Source organism: Triturus cristatus, chromosome 7 (genome assembly GCF_964204655.1).
Source record: "Triturus cristatus chromosome 7, aTriCri1.1, whole genome shotgun sequence".
Taxonomy (NCBI): Eukaryota; Metazoa; Chordata; class Amphibia; order Caudata; family Salamandridae; genus Triturus; species Triturus cristatus.
In genome coordinates this window covers 399,651,042-399,668,045 of record NC_140590.1, presented here as the reverse complement: position 1 = coordinate 399,668,045, position 17,004 = coordinate 399,651,042, and positions in this window count along the sequence as shown.

Here is a 17,004-nt window from a genome sequence, read left to right as displayed (position 1 = left end):
TAATCTGATAGCCTAAAGGACCTGTTTCAACCGATTCACCAGTCTGAGGTGGCCCTGAGATGCATTATCAGCAGCTCTGGATGATGCAAGGTCTGGTATTGGCCAGTTAGTCGTTGTCCTCATCTAATCTTGTATCCAGTGTTGGTGAGTGGAGGGAGGAACTGCAGTCAGGTTCCTCCTTGAAAAATGTCTGATTGATCGAGTTATAGGGAGCGTTGTCTGCAGCCAGTGGAATGCTGAGCACGAACTATCTGTTATGAGATAAGAACCATATCTATGTGAGAAACGGGGCATAACGGAGACCTGCACAGCCCCCGCGGTGTGGGGTGTCCCACATTGTTCACCTCAAAGAGGGCACCCTTTGGGCTGGCCAGCTGCAAAGAAACAAGCATTGGCATAGCCAATAGGTCTCGCCTTTGGGTCCTTATAAGTGTTTAGCCATGCAACAGTTGATGTTGTTGCACTAAGGATATTGTGCTGCTTAACTAAATACTTAGAAGGTCCCAAAAGCGAGACCTATTGGCTATGCCAATGCTTGTTTCCCTTGCTTTGGGAGCGCATAGCCTCCCGACGGGGCGCTCTGCGCCAGTGTCTTTTTGCAGGTGGAGAGGGAGAAGGGTGCGAGGACGCGCGTCTATGTGACGTGCAGTCCTCTTTCAGTATTTTGCAAGCAGTCGGCTCCGCGCATGTGCGGCGGCCATCTTAAGTACATTCCAGTGTCGGAAAGGCTTAAGTTGAACACGGGATCAGCGTATAACTGCTCTTAAATCCTGGACCCTCGTTGCTGCTCCCACTGGCACCCGGTCTGTTTAGCTGCAGCAGGGTAGTATAAATCTTGCACAGGCTCTGCCTAGAGTGGTTTTGGCAAGCCCTTCCTCCACCTTTATATGGATCTGCATATTTATTACTGATTGGCTTGCCTGGGTTAGCTCACTCCCCCTATAATGCTCCTGAAACGGGTTGTTACCCGCCCCTTGGCCATTGGTCTTCATTTGTGGGGCTACTACCTTTGCACTGCAGACTCTTACCACGGCAGAATTTTATAAAGAAGAGTATTTTGAGGAGGAACCCCCAGGGTCATTGGAGCAAGACCTAGTTAATGCACTGGATGCAAGGGTGCAGCATTCTGTTAACAGGGCCCTAGTCCGAGCCATAGAACATTTGAAACGTCACCTGTGTGGCTAGGCACAGCAACAGGGCTGGCTCCCCACCCCTCCTTTGCGGGCCAAACCCAGTGGGAAGATCCCTAAGGGCCCCCATGCGGTGGACTTCACCAGACTGGCCAATAGCATGGCCAATGAACACGATTATATAATGCTCCTCTGGAGTCTGCACAGGCAGAATCCTTTCAGGAGGACGACGAGGACCCCTCATCCTGCCACACATCAGACCAGGAAGACGACCCCAGGCCTAGCAAATGCTCAAAAAAGGAGCGTCATGTAGACCCCCCATGTAGACCCCCCAGGAAACCAAAATTGCTAACTTTTGAGCCATCAGAAATTATACACCCAAATTCCACAGTCTGGTTACCTCCCCAAGAGGTGGTTGGATTATGTACAAGCCCATCTGCGTCAGCCTTTGACAAGGAAGTTTGAGTGAGATTACACTTTGAGTGCCCAAGACCAGATCTTCCGGGTAAGGTGGCTGACACCCATGAGGTAGACCCCACGATGGTGACATATCTAAAGAAATAGTCCATTGACTGGCATTCCTGCCAGGACAAGCTCTTCGACATGAGCGGACCCTTAACTAAAATATTGGAATTAGGTTATCGGGTGAAGGACTCGGCCGTGGCAATAGATCCAGAAGTACTTATAGGTTGGGTTCAACGTGCCATATGCCAGCTGGGAAACGTGAACTGCTCCATGTCTAGTGAAAGATGACCCTCTACCCTTTTAAAATTAGACCCCAAACTCTCTGAACTCTTCACGTCAGAAGCCGGTCCTCTAGTCCAAGGCTTGCTCTTTGGACAGTCCTTCCTCAAGGAAATGACCAAGTTCGTGGCTGCCATTAGTGGCCCAGACAAGGCTCAAGGGTCTCTCCGAAGAGCCTTGAGACTGGTTTTCATCAGGGCCAGATGATTTAGGGGGCATTCATTTGGTCAGGGTTACCAACAAGGCTCTCAACGTGGTCAGCACCATCAACAACGTGGGGGTTATCAGGACCCTAACAGCCCCTCATTCTACACAACCTTGCGGTCCAGAAACCGTTTCACAAAGGGTAGATACGGAGGAAGCCAGGATTCAGGAACCACAGATGAGACTTATTCTATGTTCAGAAGTGGTGTTGGGAGGCAGGATTCAATCCTTCCTTCATGTCTGGCAAAAAATCTCGCAGGATGCTTGGGTTCTAGAGACTGTGCAGAGGTAAAGATTGGAATTGTACAACTCCCCCTTCAAGTATCTCTCCCCCCAATGATATCTTTTTCCCATCAAGATCAAAGTTTCATCTCCTCCAAAATTTTATTTCTTCTGGAAAAAGGGGCCATAGTAGTCATGGACCCTCAACCCAGGGGTTTTATCAGCAGTATTTTCCTGGTAGAGAAGAAAGGGGGCAGATCGCAACTAGTGCTAAACCTAAAAGACTTCAATGGTTGGGTGATTTATTGGCACTTCAAGATGGAAGGTATCCATCTTCTTCACGATCTCCTCCAGGAAGGGGACTGGATGGTCCATTTGTATCTAAAAGACGCTTACCTGTCTGTTGCCATTTCTGCACCATTTCGGTACTTCCTACACTTCCTGTGGCAAGGAGTTTATTACGAATACAGCGTCCTTCCTTTTGGTCTCTCATCAGTGCCATGGTGTTTCACGAAACTCCTTCGGCCAGTAGTGGAGTTTTTGAGAGCCCGGGGGGTATGGCTAATTATTTACCTGGATGATATAATCATCATGGCGCGTTGTCCCCAGCTAGTGGTCACCCATCTCGAACGGTCTATCACACTCATTCAGAGCTTGGGGTTAATTGTGAACTCACAGAAATCGGTTCTGACGCCGACCCAATCAATAGAATTTCTGGGTTTCCAGATCAACTCCCGACAAGGTCAACTGATTCTGCCGGCGCAAAAGGTCAGGACTATCAAGAGAGAATTGATATTGATTTAGAACATGCAGACTGTATCATTGAGATCAGTAGCCCAAGTGGGTCTACTGGCCTCTTCGATACAAGCAATATTTCCACGCTCCTTCACTAACGGGTGCTTCAGAGACTCAAAATTCAACATCTCTGGAAAGGCGTCAGTTACGCAGAACATATTCTCCTCTCAGAGGAAGCGAGGTTGGAGATGTTGTGATGGTTAGATCACATGGAGGCCTGGAACGGCAGGGCCATTTTTGGTTCCATCCCATAAGTAGTGATCCAGTTAGATGCCAGCCATTGGGGCTGGGGGCCCGATGTGGGCTGATTTCCACAGGGGGTCGATGGTCCCAGGACGAACTGTCTTTGCATATCAAGTGTCTGGAGCTCCTGGCGGGCTCCTTTGCAATTCGCAGTCTCTTATTACGGAAGATGAACTGCTGTATTTTACTCCACATGGACAATGTCTCAGCGGTTCATTGTGTGAACAAGCTGGGGGCGGCGAGATCCCGAGTATTAGCGGTGATCGCCAAGGATGTTTGGCACTTTTGCCTCCAACACAGAATATCTCTAGTAGCGGAATATCTTCCAGGCTGCAATACCACTGTGGCGGTTTGGCAATCCCGGTATCTACAGGATTTCAGCGACTGGCAACTCCATCCTCGGATTTTCCAGGCGTTGAATCGTCTTTGGAGCGATTAGATCTGTTTGCATCTCATCTCAACAGACAAATCCCGCCCAAACCCGGAGGCAGCGGCCACAGACGCCTTTCTCCAGGACTGGTCATCCGCTCTGTGTTATCCGTTTACCCCGTTCTTACTGATCCCCAGAGTATTGGCGCAAATGCGCAGTCAATGGGGGGAGCTAAAACTGATTACTCCTCTCTGGACAACACAAACAAGTTTCTCAGTACTTATGGAAATATCATGTGCATCTCTGATCCTCTTTACACATCGTTGGAACCTCTAGCTGGACCCAGAGGGCTCTCCACATCCAATGATCTCGTCAGAGCAACTCTCTCTGGTAGCTTGGTGGGTTTCCGGGGCAGATGGAGTGTCCCTGGCCTTTCAAAAGAAGCTAACAGCTTTATCAGTGAGGCCTGGGCAGCTAATACCCACAAACATTGTTCCTCAGTTCGGAAGCGATGGTGTAGCATGTGCAGTGAACGAGACGCCAATCTTCTATCGCTTCTTCAGGGATGGCTTACAGATCTATAAATAATTTTCGGTCAGCCATCTCTGCAGGCCACGATCCGGTGGATGGTAAACCGATGGGAGAGCATCCCTTCCTGTGCAATCTTCTGAGGGGCATTCGAATGGTCCGTACCCCATGCCCAAAGTACTCTGTTCTATGGGATGTGTCCATTGTTCTACAATTTTTGGAGGCATGGCCATAAAATAAATAATTATCAAGAAAGCAACTATCTGCCAAACTGACAATGTTGCTTTGCCTTATTTCATGCAAATGAGTGTCAGATGTCTGCGCTTTAGATTTAGCGGGACGCAGATTCTCCCCAGAAAGGGTTACATTCTCCATTTCCAGACGAACTAAATGCAATACCTCATTGGTCTCTTATCCAGCTTTAAAGGCGTATGAGGTGAGTACTGCTGAATTTCATACGGATATGAAGGGTTGATTGTTGATTGCATTGCAGAAACCTGTCCGCTCAGTGACTCCTGCCACCCTGGCGAGATGGGTGCGGTGGCTTATGGGCGAAGCAGGCATTGACGTTTCAAAATTTGGTGTCCACTCGGCTCGAGGGGCCATGGCCTCAAAATCATTTGGGGGCCAGCCTTGCTGATATCATGAATTCAGCTGATTGGTTGACAGAGACCACTTTTAAGACTTTTTATTGTAAACCGATTGTTGATGTGGCTTCTGTGGTGGTGGCTAAGCTTTAAACAAGCATAATTGGAACCTCCGGTCCTGACATAGAATAAAAAATTTGCAAACATTCGTGACAAGAATTTTCAATTCTATTAAGGAGGCGAGGATTATCCCACCCAGTTTAAGTTATGTACATTGTATTAATGTAATGAATCTGATTTCCTAATGTTTCCCTCCCTCTCAATGTAATCGAATTGTGACATATGTGATGAGGCCAGTGTTACAGTATTGCTCTCTACATTTCCAGGTGCGGATGGCAAATAATCGGTTATGGAATGGAAGTTTCCTGTACACGCAAACCACTGTTTGGTGAGAAGCAGGATTTCGTTATATCCAGGTGCAACGTCGTGTGTTGAGCTCCGTGCTGGACTCACAAGAGAAGGTTCTCCAGATGGATCTGAATCTACGTTTTCAAAGTTACATGGTTGGAACTCACAACTGTTATGGATTTTAGAAAGAGGACACCGAGACCTTGGTTAGAGCTTATATAGGGCTATGCTCTATGGTTGGTCATTTGATATGGTGGTTTCATGGGTAATGTAGTAATACTGAAACGTTATTTTGATTGGCTGCTGTGAATGTAGTAAAGAAATGAGAAGCATAATCCTCGTCTCCGTGTCCTTAATAGAATTGAAAATTCTTGTCACAAATGTTTGCAAATTTTTAATTCTATGCACTGACGGTCCTCTTTGGGCAGCGCCTGCAGCAAGTGCTACACCATTTCAAGGCAGGGTCACAGGCAGACACTCATAAGAAGTGTGCCAGCACATTATTTTTCATTTCATAGTGTCTTTGACTGTTGCTTGCTTTGTTCTGGGGAACAATGTCTTTTTAGCATGCCCTTTCCCAAGGAGTGTTAATCCAAGCCCATTAGCAGGGAGATGTTCCTGTTTATAAGGATATCTTCACCCTCTCACTCACTGGACTTGAAAAAATTAGAAAGACAGGAATGACATTTTATTTCATATTTCAGTAGTCTGTTAAGTGCACTGTGACTTATTAGCCATTCCTAACTTTTCAGCCAACAGCATATTGCATTGTGGGGCTTGTATTTTTGCTTTACGTTTATTTATCTGTTCAAAGTCACAAAATGCAAAGCATTGTTTGATAAAATGTCAGAACTGGCTGAAGTTGTAATACATGACACAGAGACAATTGTCAGGTATGTTTGAAACTGTTACAATGTCACCTAGTTCATTTCAAAAGCTGCCTGTTTCATAAAACCAAAAAATAAACTCTCTAGACATATTTTGTGAGGGTTCCCTCTTTCATTCAGGTCAAGCTTTAAAACAACCACTGTTAATATAAATATTTTTGTCTTTTGTGTAGTTAAAGTTTTATGTTGAGCTTCACAACACAGGTACAATATGGACAGTAGCAGCACAACTTTCCCTAATTCAAAGAATAAGTTATAGCAAAAATAACATCACATGATTCTCTCACTCATACATGACAAGTACAAAGCAGATACCCGACACACTCAAGAGGCAGTCAGAGAAGTTAAAGGACTGTTGTACGCTCTGCTACCACATATAAACATTTAAGAAGCACAACAGACCTGGAAAAAAGAGCCAAACCAACAGAATGATCATACATTCATGTACTCATATAGCTGGATGACATCCACCTAACTTGTGTGTTATGGTTTATCAGTGGATTCCACAACAATCACTGTAATTATCCAAGAAGTATGCTGTTAACTGGTTGTACAGTCTCCTCGGTATGGGCTTTCTAGTGTTGGTAAGGTTCTGTCCCCTAAGTCAAAATGTATGTTCTCCCCTTTGTTAAACTCTCAGACATATTTTAAATGTTTGTGTTGGTGAGCCTAAATGTTTTACTCATGTCTCCCTGCTACAAGATCTAAAATGGAGGGTAAGGCAAGGGACCCAGCTTCTCTTTTAAGGCAACATGTTTTGGTGCATCAATATTGCCTCTTTGGGGACAGAACTTCCTCAGGACTACAGGCATCATATTTAAAATATTTTGGGAAAAAAGCTCTGTTCATAGGGCATGCTATGCCAGTGCATTCTGTATATCATTTGTTTTTTACATAAGTAGTGGGAACACCCCTTCTTCATAGAACAGGTACACCTTGGGCAGCAACGGTGTAAGCTTCCCTCCTTCAGAAGACAAATCTAGGTAAGACAGCAGTAGTGTAAGCTTTCCCCATCACAAGAAACATACAAGTCAGGCATCAGAAGTGCAAGTTTTGCTGCCACACAGAATTGTTATAGCATGGCAGTAGTAAAACAAGGTTCTCACTCTCAGAGAAGGCAGTAAGTGCAATCTCCCATTCTCATGCAAGTGATATTCCACATCAACATCCTGAAAGTCCCAGGTTTTTCGCATATTGAGAAGTAGATGTTAAATTGTAGATGATTGTTATTTGTAGCAGCAAACTCTATAATGGCACACATGTGACAACCTCTGCAAAATGGTTTTGGATGCATGTGCACCAGGTATTGTAAAATGCCAGCACGATTGCTGCACCTGTTCAAAATGCTGAGGGCTGGCAGTGATTCTATGCTAGAACCAGAGGCACATTTATGCTTCTTTTTCTTTACTGATTTTCAACATCAACCATTAACAAACAAACAAAAAACTACACATCCCTTGAGTATCACCAAAACATCAACAGTTTATCCACCAATTTCTGTGGGCCTCCTGTTCAAAACTGGGAGACACCATCTTGTTGCCTCTTTCTTTGCTGCTCTGCAGTCAAGATAAGTGTCTCAGTTTTGAGAAAATGTCTGCTTAGTATGCTTGCATGCTAAAAGAGTACTTTGATTTCATTATTGTTCCTGAATGGTCAGGTAGTGAAACTGTTACAGTATTGATAAATACTGGCAGTTTTGTAATTTATCTGAAGTTAGTTTCCTTGCTAATATACTGAATAACTTGCCTCAGTAGCAAACAATGCAAGCACAACATCTCTGCCCACGACAAGTGCTCAGCATGCAGGTCCGGCTGAGCCGTGTGGGAGCAAGAGGTGCACTCGGAGCCCTATTGGGTGAACGGGACAGTCCTCTTTTTTATCTTCACTCCTGTAAGATCTGGACAATTCGGTTCAGCAAATGGTGACCAGGCCACTTGCAGCCTTTTAAAAACCTTTCATAGACAGTTACTAAGTTAAACTCCACGCCAATAAGGATCCCAACCCTCAGGCTCAGGTGCTTCTCAAGGAGATGGAACAAGGTATCCTTACAAATCTAAAGCAAAGTCAAACAAATGAATCCATGCCGAAGCAATGGAAAAGTTGTCAAAAGATGATCTACAAATCCACGGGTATAGAGCCAGAACTTCTAAACACGATAAGCTGCCTGTAAAAGTTGACCCCGACACAAACACTGGTACTGACACTCAGTCAGACCACTCTGATCACACTAAGGCATAGCCAACAAAAGGAAAAAAGCTTAGGAACCAGAAACAGGCCTGTGGCAACCCAACAGTAGACCCCCTTGATATTTGACCCAGATAAATTAATACACAAAAGGTTGTCTGTTTAGAATCCATACCCAGTAGTGGGAGAATACATTCGAGATGGTGCAGCGGTTGGAAAAGGAAATAGACCAGCTGCGAGGCTGCCTGGTTGTACATCAGCTGCGGATCAGCACTTCACCTAAAGCAGAGCGAGTCTGCTTCTTTGCACCACAGCCTACTAAGGTAATAATTGATAATGAAATACAAAGAGAACACTTGGACTTACTATAAGGAAAATGATACCGCTGCGGGACTTTGTGTCCCATCATTCTGTTCAAAAACGAACTGCACTATGTAAATGCCCACTAGAGGCTGTTGCTATATAAATGCCGGAAATAAAAGTGACCGGATTCAGAAGCAATGAGTGTTTAAAGTATTCTTTTTGAGCCCATGAGGAAGGGGCGGTGGCCCTGAAATGCGTTGGCAAAAGCAAAATAATGAGGTGCAGAGAAGCGGACTGCTAAAGAAAACCGTATGGTTGGGAGAAGTCGTGTGCGCTCCTATGCGCAAGGGCACATTGGTTTAAATATATATATATATATATACCTTTGAAAAAGTTCAAGTGATGAACGAAACGAGGCAGGACTGCCCGCAGCTGCTCATTAAGTGGTTTTAACTTTCAGTGTTCCGAGTGCGGCTCATGTCTTTCCGAAGGGGGAGAAGTGTGTGCATATTCAGCGGCTTGGTCCCGCCGCAGAGCGACGCACCGCCAGCAAGTGCGCCACCTTTACCCAGCCTTGGACCAACCTTGCTTGCCTCGTGAAAACGAATAAGGTTAACGGACGCTGCCATATACTGAATATAGCATGGATCCTGGCAGCCTCAAAAATAGGACTGCGGAAGGAGCAACACTGAACAGGGAAGACTTTCTTCCCGTGAGACAACGTATAGACTTTGCCACAACCCACTGGAGGGCTTCATTGAAACTGTGTTGTTAAACCACGAGTACCAGCATGCACCAACTGCTTCATCCATCAGGATGTCCACTAGAGGGCCGAAATTATTGAAAATGCTATCGTTTCCATTGGTTTACAATCAGTTGCTGTGGCCAGGGCTTACCTTTGAAAAAGTTCAAGTGATGAACGAAACGTGTCAGGACTGCCCGCAGCTGCTCATTAAGTAGTTTTAACTTTCAGTGTTCCGAGTGCGGCTCATGTCTTTCCGAAGGGGGAGAAGTGTGTGCATATTCAGCGGCTTGGTCCCGCCGCAGAGCGACCACACCGCCAGCAAGTGCGCCACCATTACCCAGCCTTGGACCAACCTTGCTTGCCTCGTGAAAATGAATAAGGGTAACGGACGCTGCCATATACTGAATATGGCATGGATCCTGGCAGCCTCAAAAATAGGACTGCGGAAGGAGCAACACTGAACAGGGAAGACTTTCTTCCCTTGAGAGAGCGTATAGACTTTGCCACAACCCACTGGAGGGCTTCATTGAAACTGTGTTGTTAAACCACGAGTACCAGCATGCACCAACTGCTTCATCCATCAGTATGTCCACTAGAGGGCCGAAATTATTGAAAATGTAATCGTTTCCATTGGTTTACAATCAGTTCCTGTGGCCAGGGCTTACCTTTGAAAAAGTTCAAGTGATGAACGAAACGCGTCAGGACTGCCTGCAGCTGCTCATTAAGTGGTTTTAACTTTCAGTGTTCCGAGTGCGGCTCATGTCTTTCCGAAGGGGGAGAAGTGTGTGTGTGTGTATGTATATATATATTCACTTAAAAAACCTTCGGTTTCACACTCGTAAAAAACCAATGAAATTCCACCGTTATAGTTAGTTCAGATAACTATAACTCGCGCGCCCGCAATCCAGTGCTCATGACGTCACATATTTCATCACTCATGACATTGTCAGTGGCATCACTCATGACATCACTGTTGACATCATCCTTGTGATAGAGTGGCGGTCGCGCGAGTTATAGTTATCTGAACTAACTATAATGGTGGAATTTCATTTGCTTTTTACGAGTGAAATGTCCACCTAACTATAACATGTGTGAAACCTATGGTTTTTTAAGTGAATTTGCAAGGTTTTTTAAATGTTAATTCCTAACTATAACGTGCCTGAAACCTATGGTTTTTTAAGTGAATTTGTACGTTTTTTTAAATGCTAATTTTTTTTTTTATGGTTTTTCACCGTGAGCGTACCCCACGATTTAAAAAAAAAAAAAAATGTTTTTTCACCATTCGGGGTCCTTTAGGGACCCCCTGACAAAGGCTAGGGGGTCAGGAACTACCCTGCCCCCTTTTCATGTTCGCCACCATTCTTTTTCACTCTCGCACCCACAACAAACAAAATGGCGGCCGACACTTCCTGATTTCGACCGATTTGAACGTTGACTGACAAGTAACCACCAATCAGAATTACGCTCGCGCACGTTAGGGTGCGCGCACGATGCGTGGCTATAGATATATATGTGCTTTTAAATTCAATTTTCTCAGGAACTACTGAACAGATTGACTCCATATATGCAAAAGGCACTTCCCTGACCTGAGGACTACCTCTCTGCCAAATTTCAAGTAATTCTGTTCAGCCGTTCGGGCTGTACCTTCGACTAAAGGTCCTATGGGAAAATGCATGGGGAAAACGTGTTTTGGGACCCCCCTTTTTTCTCGGCTTGACGAATCACCCCGAGACTTTCAGGGTAGGAGCCGAGCGGAGCGCCCCATTAGTTTTGAAAATTTCGCGAGGATTCGTCAACCGGCGCCAAAGTTATTCAAAATAGAATTTTCTGATTTCCTATGGAAACACGGTCCTAACTATAACTATCTACTGGCGACCGCCAGTGGATAATATATATATATATATATATATATATATATATATATATATATATATATATATATATATTTATTTTTTTTACACCTACTGGCAGTCGCCAGTAGGTAGTTATAGTTAGGACCTATTTTCCATAGGAAATCCGCAACATTTTATTCCCAATAACTTTGGCGCTGATTGACGAATCTTCGCGACATTTTCAAAACTTTTGGCCAGCTCCGGTCCGCTCCTATCCTGAAAGTCTCGGGATGATTCGTGTAGCGGGGGCCGAGAAAAAAGGGGGGTCCCAAAACGTGTTTTCCCCATGCAATTTCCCATAGGACCTTTAGCGGCAGCTACAGCTCGAACTGCTGAACAGAATTACACCAAATTTGGCAAAGAGGTAGTCCTCAGTTCAGACTCGTGCCTTTTGCTTAAATGGTGTCAATCTGTTCAGTAGTTCCTGAGAAAATTACAGTTAAAAGTACATATGATACATGGCCGCGCTGGATCCGCGCACTCTGAGCGCACCCTGAGCGCACCCTCCCGATCACCCGCTGAATGCTAATTGGCTGTCAAGTGGTTGTCAACAGCCGAAACCAGGAGCTGTTGGCAGCCATTTTGTGCCTCCGTAGAAGCGAGGCTGAAGAAGTCTGTGGAATAAGTGTGCAAAATGTATAAAGGGGGCAGGGTAGAAATACCCTGACCCTCTAGACCTGCTTTTGGGGTCCCAGAAGGAATCCCAGGGCCCCCCAATTATTATTATTTTTTTTTTAAACCGCAAAGTGCGCACAGGGTGCGCGGATCCTGCCGTAAAAATAAATAAAAATAAATAAAAATAAATAAAAATAAATAAAAATAAATAAAAATAAAAAGGAGCTTTTTTTGTAATTAGCCCCCGGGGGCAAAATATTAAATTTAAAGGGGGCCCAGAGGGACACCCCAGCCCCGGGGATCGACACCCCCCCGGAGCTACAAAATAAATTGGGAGAGGCTCGAAAGCCCCTCCCAGTATAATTTGTGAGGGGGCGGGAGTCTCCCACCCTCCCATAGCAAACTTGGTTTAGATTTTGAAAGAGAGAGCAGGGAAACCTGCTCTCTCTTTCAAAATCCAAACCATATTGCTTTTTCACACGGGGAGCTGCGTGTCAGCAGCTCCCTATGTGGGAAAGCAATGCCGACTCCCGAAGGACGTAGGGAGCCGACTGGGACCGTGGGGGCGTTGGGGCTCCCCCCACGGTCCCCAACGTTTTTTATAAGCCCCGGGGGATGGGGTCCCCGGAGATAATAAAAATAGGGGCTATTTTTTTACGGTAAAATTAGGAGTCGAATATCCAGTGCGGCTCTCAGCGCGGCCCCCTGGTGTGCACGCATTGGATGCACGACTACTAACCTGTAGGGTGCGCGACTCCAGCGCGTTTGGTGCACGACGTCTACGCGTTGGATGCACGATTCTAATGCGTTGGGTGCGCGACTACAAGCAAAAAAAAATAATATAAGTATATTTATATATATGCTCCTTCACTCCTTCAGATAGCCCGGGACACTTTAGCGCCGGTGCAACCGTGGGTCCGAAGACACCCACAATCATCCATACATTTTCACCACGTACTCACAAGTACCGTTGCACTCCCGTCAGAGGATAATCATCGCACAGAGTCCATCCGTCATTCAAGGAAATATTCGTTTATTCTTTACATCAGCTTCAAGCCAGAATACACCCTACGCGTTTCAGCGATACACTCGCCTTGGTCACGGGTAAAAGACATTTTGCCAAGTGGTATTTTTAAACACACCATTACGTAAAATGTAACAACATAGAAAGTGGACTGTCGTCATAGAAACTAGGATCCAAATGATGGCGGCCATCTTAGAGCAGTATCCTTCACAATAAAGTTTTGAACAAATAAAGTTTAAGCCTAAAGGGTAACAGCGTTAATAGCCAAAATCTACTGCAGTATACTTTGACAATTCTAGAATTCAAATTCCTAAGCAACAAATGGTGTATCAATCACGCCTACGAACAAGGATATTATTTACCAGTCGGCATTTGAGAAAAACGGAACGGAATGCAACCCATCTCATTCCTGCTCCTGCACAATATTGACCATCTCTGCGTATGTTGCCATGTAATCGAGAAACAAATATATACATGGTTGTATTGTCCTCGATTGGCTAAGTAATATTTAAACATTTAAACATTGGTACTTTTATGTACACATACATTAATCGAATTGTCCTAGATGGATTAAGTAACTACATATACCCAAGTCCTATCATATTTTTAAACAAAACATGTTGGAAAAACTGCTATCCTACCCAAGTGGGTAATGTGTCAAAGAGCCTATCTTCAAGTAAAAACATACGATTATTTTGCAACCAATTCGTTGAAACATAATTTTTTCCCCTTAGACACGATTTTGTTTACTCCATCTGCATCAACCCCAGTGGGCAAAAAAACATTGGTAAATTCATACAAGTAGATATGGAAATGCAAACAGAAAGAAGAAAAGAAGACACTTAATAATATTATATAAATATCAATGTAAGTGTGTTATAGTCCAAATGGACAATCAATACTAATCTTCTTTGAAACAATGCAAAACAGATCATCTTCCTTCCTTCTGACGTATCAAGAGAACTACAATGGAGGAAGAAAACAAAAGAAGAAAACCAATTAAAGAAAATTATCTCAATAACCTCGACACTGCAGTATGTTATAATTTGGTCCACCAATTTGAGCCATAAAAATGACAACTTAAAAATACATACATATAAATCTAAAATGGATGTTCAGGATATTCAAGAGTACGTTATACTACAAATAATTATAGGAAATCAGATCATTGTCGGAAGAAATTAAAAGAAAGAATTTCTAGATTACTAGAAACCTAGAATTTAAGGAACGACATGTTCCAATAGACAGATACTATTCCCCTAAGTGCCAAGACATCTCTTCTTATGAATTCAAACCCACAGGGGACTTGGTATTTAGTTCAAGGATATACCTTGATTCTAATTGACGGAGTTTACGTATCCTGTCACCCCCTCTTTGATTCACCTCAACTCTGTCAATCACAAAGAACTTCAACAGGTTACGGTTGCTTCTGTGAAATTCCTCAAAGTGTCTGGCAATCGGTGATAGTTTGTCCTTATTATGGATTGCCCTTTGGTGTTCTAGCACATGTTTTTTTGCTGAAAACATTGTGCTCCCCACATACTTTTTGGCACAGGGGCAAACCAGAACATAAACGCAAAAATCCGACAAACATGTAAGATATTTACCTATGATTCTTTCAGTTTCACTAATGGGATAAAATACCTTTTTTACATTAGTACTAAACTTGCATGCTTTACATAGCATGCATGTAAAGAATCCCTGTATGTCACTCTGTGTCCTGTATGTACTAGTCACCTCGTTTTTGCAGAGCTTATCTTTGAGAGAGTCAGATTTTCTGTAGGTAATACTCGGCACTGGTCCCAGCCTGTTAGCCAGAGTTGGTTCGGTGGACAAGATTCTCCAATGTTGGTTTAAGCATTTGCGTACTTCCCAGGAGTTGGAGTGATATGTAGCTATAAATCTTATAATTTCATCGCTACTACTGTCATCCTCCTGGGCTTTAGGTATCAGCAACTGCTCTTGCGTAAATTGATTCGCCTTTCTCAGTGCCTCATTGATCACATTAGGGGTGTAACCTCTCTCTGCAAATCTCTGAGACATACATTCGCTTTCAGTAGCAAAATCCACATCCAAACTACAGTTTCTCTGAGCCCGGAGAAACTCCCCATAGGGAATACTACGGATCAAAGTTTTAGGATGTCCACTGCTTGCATACAGCAGAGTATTCCCTGCAGTCGGTTTGCGAAAGAGCTTGGAAATCAATCTTTCACCCCGAACTTGCAGGTGTAGATCCAGAAATTCAATATTCTGGCTGCTCATTGTTCCTTCAAATCGTAGGTTCATTTCATTTTGATTTAATGTAGAGATGAACTCTGTCGCTAATAATTCAGACCCACTCCAGACGATAAAGAGATCATCAATATACCGCAGCCATAATTTCACATGGCTGCGGTATAGATATTGTGTCTGAGACACCTGCCGCTCCCAGCACCCCATAAATAGATTGGCGAAGCTGGGAGCAAAGCAGGTGCCCATCGCTGTCCCTTGTTTCTGCCTGAACAGCACTCCATCAAAGATAAAAAAATTATTCTCTAGGCAGAAAGTCATCATTTGCACTAGCATCTCATTGTGTCTCAGGAACGAGATGGAACAGGAGTTTAGAAATTCTTGGCAGGCCTGTATGCCCTGTATGTGTCTAATTGAGGTGTAAAGGCTACACACGTCTAATCTCATTAACAAGTAGCCTTCTTTCCATTCAAAGTCCTTAATTAGACTTAGAAAGTGTCTGCTATCCTTGATATAAGAAGGCAACTTCTCCACATAAGGATGAAGAAAATAATTGATGTATTTTGATGTTTTTTCTAATAAGGAGCCCATCGATGACACAATGGGCCTCCCTGGTGGATTAGCAGCATTCTTATGGAGCTTAGGCAGAAGATAAAGGACAGCAATCTTGGGATTACGATTGAGCAAAAAGGCATATTCATCCCACTCTATAATGCCAGCAGTATGCCACAATTTTAGCATCACGAAATACCTCATATTGGATTCCTCAACCACACTGGGAGAAACCTGTTCATAACAATTATCACTTTGTAGCTGCCGAACTCCCTCCCTAATGTAGTCAACCGTATTTAATATAACTACATTACCGCCTTTATCTGACTGGCGGATTACAATATCAGAGTCAGATTGTAAGGAAGTTACCGCCTGTCTCTGTTCTTTTGTCAAATTATCGTTTATCCATACTCTTTTCTTAGCAATTTTCTTTAAGTCATTAGTAACCAATGTCTCAAATATATCTATCCCGCAAACTGGTAAAGTGGGATTAAAAATAGACTTAGGTTTAAACTTGTTGGGACAGCTTAAATCAACCTTATAGCCCAGAGACACAGCATCCATGGGTCCAACATCAACAACATCAAAACTTTCCACCTCCAATTCTTTCAGCGCAATCAATGCATGTATTTCATTAATCGTCTCATTCGCTGGTATCTGATTACTTCCAGCTATAACCTGTGTATGAGTTTTCACTTTCAAGGCATTCCATTTATGTAGTCTCAGTTTCCTAGTAAAATAAAATAAATCAATTCTCTCTTGGGGATACGAAAATAAAGAGGTGGGACAAAACGATAAACCAAACTGTAACACATCATGTTCCATGGTGGTAAGGGAACGTGAGGAGAGATTTACCACATTGCGGCAGTCCTTCATTTTCCGCATTTCTTTTGCCCCCTTGTTTCCACTCCCACTGGGGTTGCTGTTTTTCTTCTTCCACCATCCACCTCTTCTTGATTGCTTGTGGATGATGTTATTCCTGTGGTTTTTCCTCTTCCTCTGCCTCGTCCTCGTGATCCCCTTCCTCTGCCCCGTCCTCTGTCGATCTGCCATTTCGGTTGATTTGATGACAGGTTCATCAGTCGGAATTCCTCCCAAAAATTCGTCGGCTTCTTTGATGTAATAGGTGCCATGGCTTGTAAAGTTTGCGGATTTCCATCTTCAGAGACATCACTCTCACTGATATCACTGTCAACTTCTCCACTAACATGAACCATATCAAGATCACCCTGAACGCCTTTCCGTTTCAAATTATCATATTTCCGACTGAACGTGAAGACTCGACCAGACATATAATCAATTTTATCCCGTAAGAATTTTCTTTCTTTCTTGGCAATAATTT